The 18,544-nt window shown below is 41.3% G+C and overlaps 1 non-coding gene across 1 annotated transcript; it reads left to right on the top strand.

Annotated features, from left to right (window-relative positions):
• The first annotated feature begins 239 nt into the window (after nucleotides 1-239).
• On the top strand, nucleotides 240-355 carry LOC130460501 (small nucleolar RNA SNORA31). Its single transcript, XR_008920358.1, has one exon. It is a non-coding gene; the product is annotated as a small nucleolar RNA SNORA31 (small nucleolar RNA).
• The last annotated feature ends 18,189 nt before the right edge of the window (nucleotides 356-18,544 follow it).

Here is an 18,544-nt window from a genome sequence, read left to right as displayed (position 1 = left end):
ACGGTAATTTAGGAAACTCCAACTGGAAGGCGGTCACTAAAATTTACCGACAGGATTAGCGACCGCCACCTAAGCAGTCACTAAATTAGTGACCGCCAAAGCAGTCACTAAATTAGTGACCGCTAAGGCAGTCGCTAAACTAGCGACCGCCTTGACGGTCACTAAATTAGCTACCGCTTTGGCGGTCACTAATTTAGTGACTGCTTTGGTGGCGGTCACTAATTTAGTGACTGCCTTGGTGGCGGTCACTAACTTAGTGACTGCTTTCGAGGCGGTCACTAATTTAGTGACTGCCTAAGCAGTCACTAAATTAGTGACTGCCTTGGTGGCGGTCACTAAATTAGTGATTGCTTTTGTGGCGGTCACTAAATTTGTGACTGCCTTTGCGGTCGGTAATTATGCAAATATCATTTGCAGCCAATTTTGTAAAATCGCATATATACCTGTATTATATGCCTGTATAAATATTATATATGTACCTGTAAATATTATATATGCCTGTATATATACGAATTTATATAAATTCTGTAAAATCGTATGAAACCTGCTCGATGTTATAATATTAAACATGTTCAAAGTCATACAACAAAGATTCATAATACACATAATGTTGTTCAAAGATGTTAATACGAAAAGTTGTAACTAGTTCAAACTAATACAAGAATACTAACTACCTAACACAAAGGTGTCCCGCCTCCGGTTGGATCTCGAGGGTCCTGCGACTGCGAGAAAGGAAAACCAGTACACTGACTGAACATCCGCTCGTAAGACTCCATTGCCTTTTTCATCTGGGCGGCATGTTCTTCTCTTTCTTGTCTCTCCCTTTCCCTCTCTTGTCTCTCCCTTTCCATCTCCCTTTGGTGCTCTAGTCGCTCTGCTTCTCTTTCTTCTCTCTCCCTTTGCCTCAAAAGTAGATCGTCCTCCATAGCCTTTAACATCTGATTTTTTGTTGTTTCAAGCTCAATGGATTTTTGGGTCAGCTGTTGTTGAGTCTCTTCCAATCGAGATGACATTTGAGAATAAATAGATGGGGTGTATGAGCTAGAAGAACTACCACCCCTTCTAGATGGTGCAAAGTATAGAGAGGCTCCACTACCCAGCCCGGGGACCTTTCCCTTCTTTCTCCCACCTACTGTCTCAAAGTAGATTTGGTTGGGATCTTTAGCAATGCCTTTTTCAACACATTCAGCAACATTTTTTTCATAGTTTTCCTACAAGAATTAAAATGATTATCACCCATGCATAAAAAATATATTAAATGGAGCACATTTAAACTTAAAACGTGTTTCATAAGCTTTGTTTGAACTTGCTAAGTCACATTAAAATGTGTTTAATCACATCTAAGGCCTATTTGTTCGTTATAGGTCATATTTTGCCTAAAATGTCATTTTCTCGCCCAACTTTGAGCTAAGGAACCAAACTTGTCATTTCAAACCATTTACATGTTTTGTGTGGCATATTCAAGCTTTATAAAACTCATTCTAATCAATTTAAGCACATTTAAGTCATATTTTGTCGATATAGGACCTATATCGACCAAATAAGGCATTTTCGCTCCCATTTTTCAACTAAAAGAACTAAGGGTTGATTTTAAATTTAAAACGTGTTTCATAAGCTTTGTTTGAACTTGCTAAGTCACATTCAAATGTGTTTAATCACATCTAAGGCCTATTTGTTCGTTATAGGTCATATTTTGCCTAAAATGTCATTTTCTCGCCCAACTTTGAGCTAAGGAACCAAACTTGTCATTTCAAACCATTTACATGTTTTGTGTGGCATATTCAAGCTTCCTAAAACTGATTCGAATCAATTTAAGCACATTTAAGTCATATTTTGTCGATATAGGACCTATATTGACCAAATAAGGCATTTTCGCTCCCATTTTTCAACTAAAAGAACTAAGGGCTGATTTTAAACTTAAAACGTGTTTCATAAGATTTGTTTGAACTTGCTAAGTCACATTCAAATGTGTTTACGCACATCTAAGGCCTATTTGTTCGTTATAGGTCATATTTTGCCTAAAATGTCATTTTCTCGCCCAACTTTGAGCTAAGGAACCAAACTTGTCATTTCAAACCATTTACATGTTTTGTGTGGCATATTCAAGCTTTATAAAACTCATTCTAATCAATTTAAGCACATTTAAGTCATATTTTGTCGATATAGGACCTATATTGACCAAATAAGGCATTTTCGCTCCCATTTTTCAACTAAAAGAACTAAGGGCTGATTTTAAACTTAAAACGTGTTTCATAAGCTTTGTTTGAACTTGCTAAGTCACATTCAAATGTGTTTACGCACATCTAAGGCCTATTTGTTCGTTATAGGTCATATTTTGCCTAAAATGTCATTTTCTCGCCCAACTTTGAGCTAAGGAACCAAACTTGTCATTTCAAACCATTTACATGTTTTGTGTGGCATATTCAAGCTTCCTAAAACTGATTCGAATCAATTTAAGCACATTTAAGTCATATTTTGTCGATATAGGACCTATATTGACCAAATAAGGCATTTTCGCTCCCATTTTTCAACTAAAAGAACTAAGGGTTGATTTTAAACTTAAAACGTGTTTCATAAGCTTTGTTTGAACTTGCTAAGTCACATTCAAATGTGTTTAATCACATCTAAGGCCTATTTGTTCGTTATAGGTCATATTTTGCCTAAAATGTCATTTTCTCGCCCAACTTTGAGCTAAGGAACCAAACTTGTCATTTCAAACCATTTACATGTTTTGTGTGGCATATTCAAGCTTTATAAAACTCATTCGAATCAATTTAAGCACATTTAAGTCATATTTTGTCGATATAGGACCTATATTGACCAAATAAGGCATTTTCGCTCCCATTTTTCAACTAAAAGAACTAAGGGCTGATTTTAAACTTAAAACGTGTTTCATAAGCTTTGTTTGAACTTGCTAAGTCACATTCAAATGTGTTTACGCACATCTAAGGCCTATTTGTTCGTTATAGGTCATATTTTGCCTAAAATGTCATTTTCTCGCCCAACTTTGAGCTAAGGAACCAAACTTTTCATTTCAAACCATTTACATGTTTTGTGTGGCATATTCAAGCTTCCTAAAACTGATTCGAATCAATTTAAGCACATTTAAGTCATATTTTGTCGATATAGGACCTATATTGACAAAATAAGGCATTTTCGCTCCCATTTTTCAACTAAAAGAACTAAGGGCTGATTTTAAACTTAAAACGTGTTTCATAAGCTTTGTTTGAACTTGCTAAGTCACATTCAAATGTGTTTACGCACATCTAAGGCCTATTTGTTCGTTATAGGTCATATTTTGCTTAAAATGTCATTTTCTCGCCCAACTTTGAGCTAAGGAACCAAACTTGTCATTTCAAACCATTTACATGTTTTGTGTGGCATATTCAAGCTTTATAAAACTCATTCTAATCAATTTAAGCACATTTAAGTCATATTTTGTCGATATAGGACCTATATCGACCAAATAAGGCATTTTCGCTCCCATTTTTCAACTAAAAGAACTAAGGGTTGATTTTAAACTTAAAACGTGTTTCATAAGCTTTGTTTGAACTTGCTAAGTCACATTAAAATGTGTTTAATCGCATCTAAGGCCTATTTGTTCGTTATAGGTCATATTTTGCCTAAAATGTCATTTTCTCGCCCAACTTTGAGCTAAGGAACCAAACTTGTCATTTCAAACCATTTACATGTTTTGTGTGGCATATTCAAGCTTCCTAAAACTGATTCGAATCAATTTAAGCACATTTAAGTCATATTTTGTCGATATAGGACCTATATTGACCAAATAAGGCATTTTCGCTCCCATTTTTCAACTAAAAGAACTAAGGGCTGATTTTAAACTTAAAACGTGTTTCATAAGCTTTGTTTGAACTTGCTAAGTCACATTCAAATGTGTTTACGCACATCTAAGGCCTATTTGTTCGTTATAGGTCATATTTTGCCTAAAATGTCATTTTCTCGCCCAACTGCATTTACAATAAACACCTAAACATGTACAAATTTATTCAATACACTTACTTACTACTCAAATTCATTCTATAAATTATTCGTTGTTTCTCATATGACATTCCTTGAAACTTTCTTGAAAATTTCATAACATTTACATACATCAAATTAAATATGGCATTCCAATTCTATCACATGTTTACAAGCTTTAATGCATTTTAAATTTCCATCTTCAATTGTTAAATAAAATAAAATGGTTCTATATTCGTATATATAGTAATTCATACATTTATGTTATGATCAAAATAACAGTGGTATATCTAAATTTGGGCATAAATGTGATATTTGAAATCGTGTTATTGTACCGTCACTGGTCACAAACTCAGTTGAAGGTATACCACCGTTGATTCAAAGGCCATCACAGGCTCACAACGCTATATTCCCATTGTCCAAGTTGTGGGGTTTTCTTCTTAAAAAAGGTTAGAATCTACATTGTTATATACTTATATATCAGTCATTGCAAATTTATAGTTTTCAATAGGCCGACATGAAACGACTCAAATGAGTATCCTCTACAAATTATCCGACATTGATAAGTGGCCATATCCCACTGATTATGATTGATGAAGTTAATTAAGTACAAGCTAAGTCATCTTTCTTCTATCGCTTTACTTTGGGTAACTACTACGAAGTATATTATGATGTATTCTACCATCTACATTTTTTTAAAATTCAAGTATGTTACCTAAATAATCAAACTTTGGGAAAACAATGATGTACTTCGTATTTAGAAACTTGGACAATAGAATTACTATAATTAAATTTGTAATCAAACTTTGTTCCAATGGATTCATCCTCAAAATAACAAAAGTTATAAACCCAGTTTGTTACTTCCTATAAACTTTTACATCCAAAATGTCTGGTTACTCGGTTAGTATTTGAAAAGTAGATTTTTTCCAATTAATAAAAATTGAACATCCATATTGTTGGCATGTTGCATCCTTAATTCCTTCAGAGTATTTACATTGTATAGCCTAACATAAGGATAAACTGTATTTGGATGTTCCATAATATACATATAACCTAGATTGGAGGATTAATTTTTTATTTTTTTACCTGGATTGGAGGATTATTTAGAAATGAAAAACTGTAATTCTTTCATTTGATACAAACAACAAAGTTAGGGTTTGAAAAATTGAAGCATTATGTTATGAAAAATTAAGAACAAACCTTACCTGGGATGGGAAATGGGTCGACGGAATCCGGCTGAGTAATCGTCGACGGAATCCGATCCGGCGGGTGGAGTTCTGCGCGGGTGGGTGGTTTGTTGGCTGGGTGGCCGCGACGGGCAGGGTGGGTCACTAGGCAGGGTGGGTCGTGCTCGGCTGGGTGGCGGCGACGGGCAGGGTGGCGACGTCAGGTTGAGTCGACGACGGTTCGGCTGACGATAATCTCGTCGGCTCCGTCGTGGGCTGCGACGTAAGGTTGAGAGCCCAACCAAATTTGTTTTTTGCTTTTTTCGAAATGTCGAAGACCTTGAAGGAGGAAAGATAAGTTGGTCAGTAATTGAATAAGTTATTTTTTATTTTATTTTATTTAGCAACCGCTTATTGGTCGGAGATATTAAATAAGCGGTTAGTAAAATTTAAAATTTATTTTGATAATAGTCGGATATTTACCGAATGCGCATTAGTCATAATAGGGGTAAAGCAGTCGCTAGTATTTCGACCGTTTTGAAGGCGGTTGGTAAATTTTAAATTTACCAACCGCTTTTCAATCGGTCGGTAAATTTAGCGACTGCTTCATTATCGGTTGATAAATTTATTTTTACTAACTCCTTTTTAGGCGGTCGGTAAAATCGGTTGGTAATCACGCGCTTTCTTGTAGTGTTACCGAAGTTTACCCAGAAGTGCTCGTCATTTTATCCGCACATACACGGAAAAATAACAAACACTTGGGGGGTACAACACGTGTTCACGTACAGATATACACACCACAAAAAAAACACATGAAAAAACGATGCGCAAAATACATGTACTAAAAAAAAAAGCATAAAGCAAATTTCGACTTATGGCAAAGCAGCAGATTAAAATAAACTTCGCCTATTCTACCGTTTCAAATAATATGTTTCCATCTCATAACATACTTATCAAATTCGGCATCCTAGAATTCATTCTAGCTAGAACTACGCGCGACCTGATTCTAAGTTAAAGTTATTTAACAAGGATACGTAGGCAATCCTATTTATGGATTCGGTCCGATCAAATAATAATATAATGTGCATAAGTGTTGGGAATGAGTAAATAAAAAACATGGGAGAAGCAAAAAAAAGAAAAGAAAAATAAAATCACGCCTTTATTAATATTTAAAAATAAATAAGAAGGAAAACAAAAGTGCTAAGGAATGAAAAACAAACACAACTGAAATAAATAAAGGGCACCTACACCCTAACAAGAACTACATTACTCGAGTTCTTCCGGATCATCAAACAAAGTTTTGTAGAGGGCAATGTTCGCAGGGTCCACCTCCACAGGCTTCTACGCTGCCCCTATATCAATCTTTATAAGAACAGGCTCCTTGACACTAACTTCCAAGGATCCCAAGGCCTCAGAAACATTTTCAGTTTGAACAGCTATAGCCCGCTCAGCCTCAAGGGCACAAACAGTAATAGGGGCTGAACTTTCCTAACCCATACATTATTCCGGCGACGATCTCCGCGAGAGCTTGCATTTCTTTTGGGAACAGCAGGCCCCTTCATGTTAGATACCTTTTTAGGCCTAGAACTGGAACGGGGAAGAATTTCCTTTCGCTTTCGATCAGGACGAGCTTTCATAGTCTTAATGTCATTTTCGCGAGGGTTAGCAGGATTACGGTTTTCATACTTAGCCCTGCCTCGAGGTATCAAAAGTTCAGCCGGCTCTTCATTTCGAGCCTTAGTTCTCACAGCCTTATCATCGGAACTCATCCACAACTTATAATTCTCGGAATGACCCACAAAGCCATCTGTAGTCACGGTCCAACGCGGAAGGCCACCATAATACTTAGCCCACGCTTGAACCCGTGCTCGTGAAAAAACCGCTACTTTAGGTGGTACCGTATCAGCAAATGGGATAGTCTGCCTTAAGCCGTATTGTCGCATGACTCGGTAAGGAAAGATGTAAACAGGCCGAGATAATCCCAACAAAGAAACATGAACTAACGTCTCGGAACCCCCCGTCATATTAGTCAAACCCGACCACGGTACCACCCACTTAATAGAGCATATGCCATGAGTAAAATAGGAGGCCATTCGGCCTCGTCCTAGCCTCGGTGCAAATACTTTCGGTTGCCTAAGGCTATAGGGCGATAATGTTTAGGATCGACAGGAGCTTCTAGAAGCCTAAGTCGTTCCATGAGCCAAGTCTGCGAAAAAAACGGGTACGATCAGAAAAATAATAAGGCCTGGGATGCATTTTCAACGCCCAGGACCAGGCGCCAGAAATTCCGACGCCCAACCCTGGGCGCTGAAAATCAGCTCCAGGCAGAGGCAAACAAAGAGAAAAAATAATTATATGCGCGCAAATAAACGATCAATTACCTGCAGCAATAGGGGGCTCCCCTTAAAATTTTCAGAATTGGCATCCTTCTTTAACTCATCCGCACCCAACAAGGTCTCGGCAACAATCAACAGCATAATAGAATAGCAACACTCAATCTGACTGATCAGGGGAATCAACCTTATGTCACCAAAGTCACCATTGTTATTCGACAGTAAATAGTGGTTCAACAAGCAGAATACAAGTGCCCGGATATTCAATTTCTGTTCAGTCATATTTTTACTAGGCCTAAAGTGATGTTTTGCAAGCTTCGCCAAATTAACCTTATCACCCACAATGATCTCAGCAAGCGTGTCATCATCTAGTCCTAGGAAAGCCCCTATAGTTATTTTACCCTCTTCAACAGTGCCAGGGGTAGCAGGAGTAGCATTGGTAGGATAACCCAAGATTGCGGCAAATTCATCTGGCAAAGGGCATACCTCATTGCCCCGAAAAACAAAAACAAGGTGATCAGAATCCCAAAAGTTTAGGGCGGCATACAGAAAGTTATAATCAATGTTAATTTGTTGTAAGCCTAAAAGTGCCTCTAAGTGGTATCCTTTCAACAAAACCTTTTCTGTGGAATTAAGGGTTCTAAGCCAACGCCTAACGACTCGTTGGAGGGAGAAAGGAGGAATCGACATGGCAAGAGTAGGAAAAAGATAAAGCTAGATAATTGTAGGAGAGAAGAAGTTGGCAGTGGTAAAAAAGAAAGACGTACTTAATCCCCTATATATACACGAAATCATCCTGATCCCATTCGGAAACGCATTGAGAAATCTGGAAAAATAAAAAAGGCTGCTAAGGTAGCATTTTCAGCGCCCGAGGTTGGGCGCCGAAATATCTAACGCCTGGCCTGGGGCGATGAAAATGCAGCCCAAGGCCCAACTCTTCCAAAACGCGAACCAGGAAAATGCCTAAAACCGTGTTAGTAGACACGGGGCCCTGTTGTAATCAAGATCAAGCCCAAAGCACTTTTAGAGCCCAAATAGTGAAATCAAATGTCGAAACTTAGACTCGTCTCAAAAAATATGTGTACATTTTTCAAAGCAATATAAAAAAAACGTATAATAATCAAGGTCATTCTTCGGAACACAAAAAAATCATTACGTCGTTGGTTTCTCAAAATAAAAGCGTTTATTTGTCAATAGATCAATCCGGACCAAAGTAAGCTCGATGTATTAATCATTGAAAAATGAAGAAAACTTTGTCGCTCGGAAAATGAAGTCGCACTCCACGATTTCATCAAAGTAGCATACCACTACAAAGGTCGCTCGCACTTACGAGCACGATCCCAAACACGATCAAGGACGTTATAAAATACGCACTTTTCTTGGCAAAGAGCGACCACCAAGTGCGAATGCTTGGGGGCTCGAAAGAAAGAAAATACACGATGCAAGTTGAAACAACGCTTCCAGGTTGCGTCCCGTGCTTGGACAAATTCAAAAAACGGACTCGACCTCAAAGCAAAGGTCTCCGTTAACATTCACATATGGTCCCGCCAGTCATTTTGCAAGGACCCAAGTAATGGCATAACCAGGCCAGTTCTAAACGGTGACATACATTCTGTGGGCCGCAAAGACTTGTTCAAAACCATGAAGGGCAGACGACCACGAAACGATGATCTATTTAGACACATTGCTAACCCACATTCAGGTTACAACTAAACTCGAGCATCTCCCGAAAGAACTCGCTCTTACAAGAATGAATAAAGTTTTTTTCTCAAAAGAAATCCCAAGGATAAATGAAATAGGTTCTGGCCCACCTCGATCAGGCGGGATCGCGTCAGAACCATGCGAGTCCCAAATGAAAAAAGCGAATTCAGGTTCGCCCACCTTCAGCGGGCGGGGTCTGTGTCACTAAACCGCGCAGGTCCTCAATTTTCGAAAATAAAGTATTAAAAAAAAACAGGCTCGCCCACCTTTAGCGGGCGGGGTCTGCGCCACTAACCACGCAGGTCCTTAGTTGTTGCAGCAATAAATTTTCCCTGGTTTATCCTTTTCCAAAAATCAAAAGATGGTTTATCTTTTTCCAAAAATCAAAAGATGGTTTATCTTTTTCCAAAAATCAAAAGATGGTTTATCTTTTTCCAAAAATCAAAAGATGGTTTCTCTTTTTCCAAAAATCAAAGGATGGTTTATCTTTTTCCAAAAATCAAAGGATGGTTTATCTTTTTCCAAAAATCAAAAGATGGTTTCCCTTTTCCAAAAATCAAGGGATTGGTTTTCCGCTTTTCCAAAAAAAGAGCGATGTACTGGATTTTCCTTCGTTTTACGTCCTATAAAAACAAAGGGGGTTTTCTCGTTTATCTAACCCTGAAAATGAGAATCTTTAAAAACATTTTTACCTCGTGATTGGGCTTGGCCAGGCCTGGTTACATTTTATAGCTTTAATTTCGAAAACATCTGTAGATACTTCCAATGACAAAGTGAGGAAGTTTCTATACATCTGTAGGTACTTCCAATGACAAAGCGAGGGAGTTTCCATACTTAACAAATTCCAATGACACGTGAGGAATGTGTTAACACTTCAAGTGATGACTCTTAAGTCAAATGTTATCACTCGGGGGCTCGTGAGACCCTCGCAAAATAGGTCACATACACCATGGCTTGTATGACGCACTCCGTCTAATACTTTGACCATCGTCTTATTCCAAGACTCAGTCAAAGTGGGGGCTAACTGTAGACACCTACTTTTGTCCCCATTCCCGAAAGGGAAGGTTCGATGATGAGAACATAAATCTCCACTTGGCAACGCATCTCCTATAAAATAACGATTCTCAATCACCCTTTTCATTTCAGCCAAAAATGCTATTTATAGAAACCTGCTAAAAATAGTAACTGCCGTAAGAAGTAGTTGTTAAAAGTGGCAAAGTCATAAAAGATAGAAATCTGTCAGAATTAGGTGTTGCACTCCAACATAAGTCCTAAAAGAGATAGAATTGGCAAAAGGAATTCTATTCCTGCTATAATTCGTAAATAAGAGTTACGTATTAATTAAATTCCTAACGAACCTAGAGTTCGTAACGGGCCCAGACGCATTCCGTCATAAGTTAATGCGCACTAAGAAACTCGGATAAATCTCAAAAGCTCCGTGTTTAAGAGTCCAGATCTGACAAAAGGCTCGGCCCATATCCTATTTTCAACGCCTGGGTCTGGGCGCCGAAATCTTCGGCGCCCAGCCCTGGGCGCTGAAAATACCTGGGCCCGTGTCGTCTCCGAATTCTTTTTGGATTCGAATTCTAAAGATCTATCTTTCCACAAACTCTTTCCCTATAAATACAACCTCAAAACCGACGTGAAACACACACAATTCCATAACCTGAGTATTGACTCTAGCCTTAAGCCTAGCCTCACGCTGCGAAATTGATCCGGCGTTCTGTCGCAATCGACCCAAAAGTCGAACAGAACGCGTCCTGCCCCTTGTAGCTGATGATTTAAGCCTAAATACTGGAACACTGCTTAGAAACCCGAGATTCGTTAAATAAAAGGAGAAATAGCAAAGCCAAGTGGTTAGTTTTCTAAGAACCGTTACGCACCTCTCAAGGGTGCGTTGTAATGTGTCCCTCATATGATTTAATCGCTTTCATCACCCTTTTATAAAATTGTCAAACTGTTAACTTGATTGATCTATACCTTGGACAATTGAATTATCATGCTAGGTACCTTAAATCAATCTAAATAAGATAATCACGATCGATTTAGTGTTATGTGTTGCATATTGCTAAAATCAATTCAGAATAGTTTAATAGTTTAACGCATGTCCCTTCAATTATTTATGCTGAGCTAGTAAGGATAACCTGCCTCTGGAGTTATCGATGAGCACTCCTCTCGGTAGTTACAGTCCCCCGAACTCTCAATCTCTGCTATGCGGGTGTACGTTGAGCGATCCCCACACCAGGGATAACAAGGGAACCTATGGCCGTCGTGGTCGAACATAATTGCACTCCCTTTATGTCACGATAACCGGGTTTTGTCAGTTTTTCTCATTGTCGTTAAAAACTGAATGGCGACTCCTATATTACTAGTCGATTGGGTGTAAACTCACAAATATATCTTTCAAAACCCAAGTGAGAAGATGGTCAATGGCTGGAGAAAGTCTCTCAAGATATCTGCTCCAAATGGCAAGATGTTCAAGATTACTGTGGGCGAAGGATCTATGATGAGCGAGTCCGAGTCGGAGGATGAGTCTGGATCCGAGTCTAGCAATGAGTCTAAGAGTCTAGAACTAGAGTCTTGCATCAATCAAGAGCCTCTAAAGGCCGAGCTTCAAGTCAAAACAATCGATGTAATGATTGCTGATTTCAATAACACTTCAATTTCTACTTACTCTTCGAGTTCTAATTCAAAACACAATCCTAATCCAAACAACTTTGCTTCACAAGAAACTGACTTTGAAATTCTAAAAGCTATCAAAAATCATGAAAACAGGACGCCCATAATTGAGGAAACAGAAAAAATCAACCTTTCTAACAACAGTGATTCAAAGCTAGTTCAGATTGGTTTAACTCTATCTCAAGCAGAGCGGAATGATCTTATCAAGCTACTTTCAGAGTACATAGACGTCTTCGCATGGTCCTATCATGATATGCCAGGGGTTGATCCAAGCATCGGTCAGCATACAATTCCCCTTATTCCAGGTTCAAAGCCCATCAAGCAGAAACTCCATCGCATGAAACCGGACGTTTCCCTCAAAATACAAGAAGAGGTCTCCAAGCAGCTAGAGGCCGGGTTTATTCGAGAAGCAAAGTATCCAGAATGGATTGCAAATGTCGTCCCAGTTCCAAAGAAAGATGGCAAAGTACGAATGTGTGTGGACTACAGAGATCTTAACAGGGCCAGCCCTAAAGACGATTTTCCATTACCCCACATCGACATCCTAGTCGACAACACCGCAAATCATGCCTTACTCTCTTTTATGGACGGGTATGCAGGCTACAATCAAATTCCCATGGCAGAGGAGGACATGGAGAAGACAACCTTCATCACTCAGTGGGGTACATATTGCTATACAGTTATGCCGTTCGGACTGAAGAACGCAGGAGCAACCTATCAAAGAATAGCCACAACCATCATGAGCGATATGATTCACAGGGAAATTGAGGTATATGTCGACGACATGATTGTCAATTCCACAGAGCGACACGAGCATACCTCAGTACTTCGAAAGTTTTTCAACAGGCTCAGGCAATACACCATGAGGCTCAATCCGCAAAAGTGTGCATTCGGGGTAACGTCAGGCAAGTTACTCGGACATGTTATCAGCTCTCGTGGAATAGAGGCTGATCCTTCAAAAATCAAAGCAATTCTCGAGATACAACCACCAATGAATGAAAAGGAAATTCGGGGTTTTCTCGGCAGACTACAATATATCAGTAGGTTCATGTCAAGACTCACAATGATCTGTGAACCGGTATTTCGAAAGCTCCGAAAAAGTGAGCCCAAAGTGTGGGATGACAACTGTCAGCATGCATTTGACACTATCAAGGATTACCTTTCCAACCCACCAGTACTAAAGCCAGCCATGCCAGGGATTCCCCTCAGGCTCTACCTCACAACCACAAATTCAGCAGTAGGGGCTATGCTCGCCCAGGAAGGTGAAGGCAAGGAGAACGCCGTATACTACATAAGTAAAAAACTGATCGAGTACGAGACCAAGTACACTCAGCTCGAGAAACTCAGCATCGCCTTGGTTTGGGCCACAAAGAAACTACGGCACTACATGCTCTCCCATACAGTACATGTGATCAGCAAAGCGGATCATATGTATCCATTCGAAAAACCTGCTCTCAACGGATGGTTGTCCAGGTGGTTGGTCATGTTAGCAGAATTCGATCTCAAATACGTCCCACAGAAGTCTATCAAGGGTTCTGCAGTCTCAGACTTCCTAGCCGACTGTCCCGTCGAGGCAGAAGAGGAGGATTACGACTTACCCGACGAGCAAATCTTAATGAGCAGTGATGACAGTTGGTCAATGCATTTCGACGGTGCTTCGAATCAGAACGGGTGTGGTGATGGAGTAATTCTAGTAGCCCCAGACGACACTCATATTCCTATATCAGCAAAACTGCAATTCAACGTCACAAACAATGCGGCAGAATATGAAGCATGCATTATGGGCCTGGAAGCCGCCTTAGCATTGGGTGTCCAGAAACTTCGAGTGTACGGGGATTCTTCCGTAATCATCAATCAAATTTCCGGCAAATGGAAAGTGAGGAGCGAGAGCTTGGCTCCATACCAGTCCTACCTTGAGCAGCTGTCTGAGCAAATAGAAGAGCTTCGCTATACATACCTCCCGAGAGAGGAAAACCAATTCGCCGATGCACTAGCAAAGCTGGCCTCAATGATCAACATACCAAATGGCATGGCCGAAATGCCACTTACAATTGAAACACGTCAAGAAGCAGCATATGTCCATGCTATTGACGACGTCGAGCAAGACGGAGATGAACCTTGGTTTACACACATTCAAAGGTATCTACAAAATTCAGAGTATCCACCGCACTTTCAAGCAAGAATCAAAGGGCTCTGCGACTACAATCAGCCAACTTCATCATAGAAGGCGGCATTCTATACAAGAGGTCCCTTGGCGGTCCTAAACTCCGATGTGTTGACAAGCACGAAGCTCAAAGAGTCATGGACAACATACATGCTGGAGTCTGTGGCACCCACATGAACGGGAAGATGCTAGCCCTCAAGATCATCAGGGCTCGATACTACTGGACTACCCTCGAACGGGATTGCTACTTTTTTGTCAAGAAATGTCCTACCTGCCAAAAGTGTGCGAATCTAAAGTACATTCCTTCATCATTGCTATACTCTCAATCATCACCGTGGCCATTCTCAGCCTAGGGTATCGACGTCATTGGCAAACTCACTCCAATGGGCACCGGGGGTCATGAGTTCATACTGGTTGCTATCGACTACTTCACCAAATGGGTCGAGGCCAGATCATTCAAAGTGTTGGGTTCCAAGCAAGTGGCCCAGTTCATACAAGAAAACATCATATGCAGATACGGCGTTCCTCACGAGTTCATTAGTGACCAGGGAACCCATTTTCAAGGAGAGTGTGAAGATCTATTCACCGAGTACAAGATTCAACATCATCGCTCTTCGCCTTATCGCCCACAAACCAATGGGGCAGTCGAAGCAGCCAACAAGAATGTCAAGACCATCATCATGAAAATGACTACCAATTACAAGGATTGGCCCCAGAAGCTGCATTTCGCATTGTGGGGGTATCGAACTAACTGGTGCAACTCCATTTTCATTGGTCTATGGAATGGAAGCAGTACAACCTATCAAGTTGGAGATACCTTCTCTAAGGATAGTCCTCGAAAGAAAAATCCCAGAAGCTGCATGGGTACAAGCAAGATATGACGAGCTAGTCATGCTCGATGAGCGTCGGCTTCAAGCCGCTCACCATGTACAAGTCTATCAGCGCCGAGTGGCCAGACATTTCAACAAAAGGGTCAGAACCCGAAGCATCAAAGAAGGCGAGCTTGTCCTGAAAGCCCTTCGCAAAAGCACCATGGACCCAAGGGGAAAATTCAAACCCAACTGGCCAGGCCCATACATTGTCAAGAAGATCCTCTCCGGGGAAGCAGTCGAACTAACAGACGTCGATGGAACAGAATTCAGATCTCTGACCAAGCTCAATCAACTCAAGAAGTTCTATGTCTAAGTTCCATGTTCAAATTCAAGAATCCAATTCAAAGTCCTGTAAGGTAGTCAGAACTACGTCCGGCTTGATTCCCTAACGGGACACGTAGGCAACCTCATTTCGAGGCCCGACCACTTTAATACCAAAAAAAATTCAAAATTTCCTTAATTAAGGGCACCCTAAAAATCAAATCAAATTTCAAAACTCAGTTGTTGTTGTCTTTATTCCAAATGTGCCAATTCAAAGCAAAGCATGTTCAAGCGGAATTTAACACAATAACTCTTTATTTGGCTCTAAGGCCTTCAAAGCTAATTCAAATACGAAGTCAGGATCAAGTGAAGCAAAGTTCAAAAGCCTTTTCACTTCCTAAACACATTTTCTAAACACATCTTCCAAACACATTCTAAACACAATTCCTTCCAATACAATTTCAAACACATTTAGCCTACAAAGATCTAGGGTCGGGCGACTATGCTCTCGAGTCTTGGCACCTTGAGTATTATCCCCTGGCTCCCCCCACATTCAATCATCAATCTTCCCCTTGCCCAAGCGGCGGGATAAAGAACTTGCTAGCCTTCCAAGACGGGAGGACGACGAACCTCCTTTGGACTCCGAACGATCAAGCACCGGATGGGCCACACTCCCGTCACCTTCCTCATAGTCAGTTGATGCAGGACGTCTAGCTCTAGAACCTCGGACTCTAGCTGGTCCGGAGAAAGAAATGTCCCTCTGGCTTAGGCCTCTCATCCATACAATGTATCCTGCAGACAGAGTAACTGACTCAGGTGGGAACCGGATACTCAGGAATGGTTTGGCGACCCAATACCGCCTCCAAACTTCAAGTCGATTGGCATTCAGCGTAACAGGTTTCGGGTTCACTTCAGCACAGTCCGGGATCTCCTGTTTCAAGCCATACTGTCTCATCACTCGAGCAGGCGAGTAGAAGACCAGCATTGTGAGGCTTGGCACCCTCAAAGCAGTAGAATCAGGGGCATGTCTCATGGCAGCAATTCCCCACCAAGGAACTACCCACATTATACAAGATTCAATTCCAGAGAGTGCGCTTCGCCACTCGTCCAATGAAAGCCAGCCATACATCATGGGTCACACGGTGAACCCTTTTCTATTATAGCTCTCCATGTTCTCCGGTGGTGCCACCAGCATGAGCCTCTCCATAAGCCAAACCTTGGGGAGTATACAAGAAACGCATTTCAAAATTCAACATTCAAAATTCAAATACAAGTAGAAATTCAAAATACAAGAAGACTCCAGATCCTTACTTGGAGTAACACCGGACTTCCCGATGGCAAAGAAGAGGGGTCCGACTTCAGCAAGTCAAGGCCCAACAATGTTTCGCCAATCACAAGCGGCATTGGGTCCCGACCATTAGAAAACTGCTCTACAATTTCTATTAGGGAGGCATCACCATTGCCAAACCCCTGCTTCGAAAAGAGGAAGCGAGCAAAGATACAAAAACTCAAGGCCCTCAAGCGGAAAACTTTGGGAACATCAAGCCCAGCAAAGCAGGTGACAAGAAGGGACAAATCCACCCCTCTGCCATATACAACAGCACTCAAAAGTGGGGGCTTCAAGCCCAAATATCTTTCAAAACCCAAGAAAAAGTGTTCTTTAATATTGGGCATGCATGGCTCCGGCATAATGGGCCACCTCAATATGGCGCTAAACTCTTCAGGGAGGGGACATACCTCATTAGTCCCAAAGCGGAAGACATGATGATTCGGATCCCAAGCCTCCAAAGCAGCAATAATGAAGTGCACATCCAGAAGGCGAGCACCCCAAGATGCATGCCATCAAGCTCCCTTTTCTCCAATTCGCCTAGCGAACCAAGCCACGAGTTCAAGGCATTTTCAAAGGACATAGCCATGTTCTCTGTTCTATTTCGTGCGGAAAAAGTATACAAGGAAGAGCAGGGATGGATTGATGCAAGAAATGATCCGAAATACTCCCTATTTATACAAGAGTCGGCTTGCACGACAGCACACTGGCGCCAGGCGCTAGGCGCAGGGGCCTACAGCGAAGGACGAGGCCACCATCTTCTTTTATGACTCCGAGTACACACTCTTTAGTGTTTCGGATAGCAAAGTACAAACCTCATTATTCAAGATTTCAAAGCCGCAAGCCGCGCAAATTCAAGCAGTCCGGATCAAAGCTTCGGGCAGATTTCGGGTCAATTTATTCAAATTTCAAGCATTCTAGTCCTAGATCGGCGTCCTAAGTCGAGTCTGCATATGCATAGCAAAAGTTGAATATACTTTGACTTGCGCTTTTCCTCACCAAAAAACCTCAGTCAAAGTGGGGGCTTATAGTGGGTATATACACCCGAAAAAATGGGCAAATTTTTTCAATTTTTTTACAAAATTATCATGCATGCATATAGCTACAAATTTCAAGGCACACACAACGCATATAAGTTCAAACATTCAAACATACAAAAGCCAAAACTTCAAAAAAATTCCAAACCAATTCAAGTTTAAAGCCATACAACCATACAAAATTCAAGTTCCAAACCATACAAATTCGTACAAATACAATCAAGCCTATACAAAAATCAACCCAGGCAAGCTGGAACTCGCTACCATGCAGGGTCAGTCTGAGTCATCATCAGCTGTGACGTCCACAACAGGCTCCTTGTCCCTGTTTCGCCTCCTAAGGCGCTCCAGATCCCGATCCAGCTCTGTTCCAGGGGTACTAGGATCCTGCTCCGAGATACGAAGAGTGCCAGGAGAGGGATGAACTCCCTGTTGAGGAGAGGGATACTGATAAGGCGGCGGCATCGCCATGTACTGGTACGGCGCAAACATCTGAGCCTGACGCATCCTCTCCATCTCCGCATAGTAAGCCCATGAATCTGCACCACAAGGCTGAGGACCACTCCCTCTGAAGTAGTAAGCGGGAGGAGGAACAAAGGGCCTCGAACTGCTTGCACCTCCAAACGAATGCCAGGTAGGATCAACATGTACAAAAGAGGCAGCTCTCTGGTCAGCATCCGAATGCCTCTGATGAGCTCCAGCACCGGACCCCTGTCCTAGGTCCAAGCTCGGTCCCTCCTGCCTCGAGAAAGTCTCTCCCTGGGGCTCCCTGTCAACGGATCCTCTGCGATCTCAACGGCGCTCCTATACAAAATACAAATTTCAAGAATCAACATCGAAGTTCGAGTTTCCGGAATACAAATTTCAAAATCAAGAAATGCACCTCTCTATCCCGGCCAGAAAGTTCCGGGTCAGCTTGGCACAATGCCTCTTCCAGGAATCAATCAAGAGCATCCAACGACGTACTCTCACCCGAGGCGCCTGCATACAAAATTCAAGATCAATTACCGAATACAAGATTACAATCAG

This window comes from Spinacia oleracea, chromosome 4, assembly GCF_020520425.1.
Source record: "Spinacia oleracea cultivar Varoflay chromosome 4, BTI_SOV_V1, whole genome shotgun sequence".
NCBI classification, from domain to species: Eukaryota; Viridiplantae; Streptophyta; class Magnoliopsida; order Caryophyllales; family Amaranthaceae; genus Spinacia; species Spinacia oleracea.
This window is presented reverse-complemented; position numbering and strand designations above follow the sequence as displayed.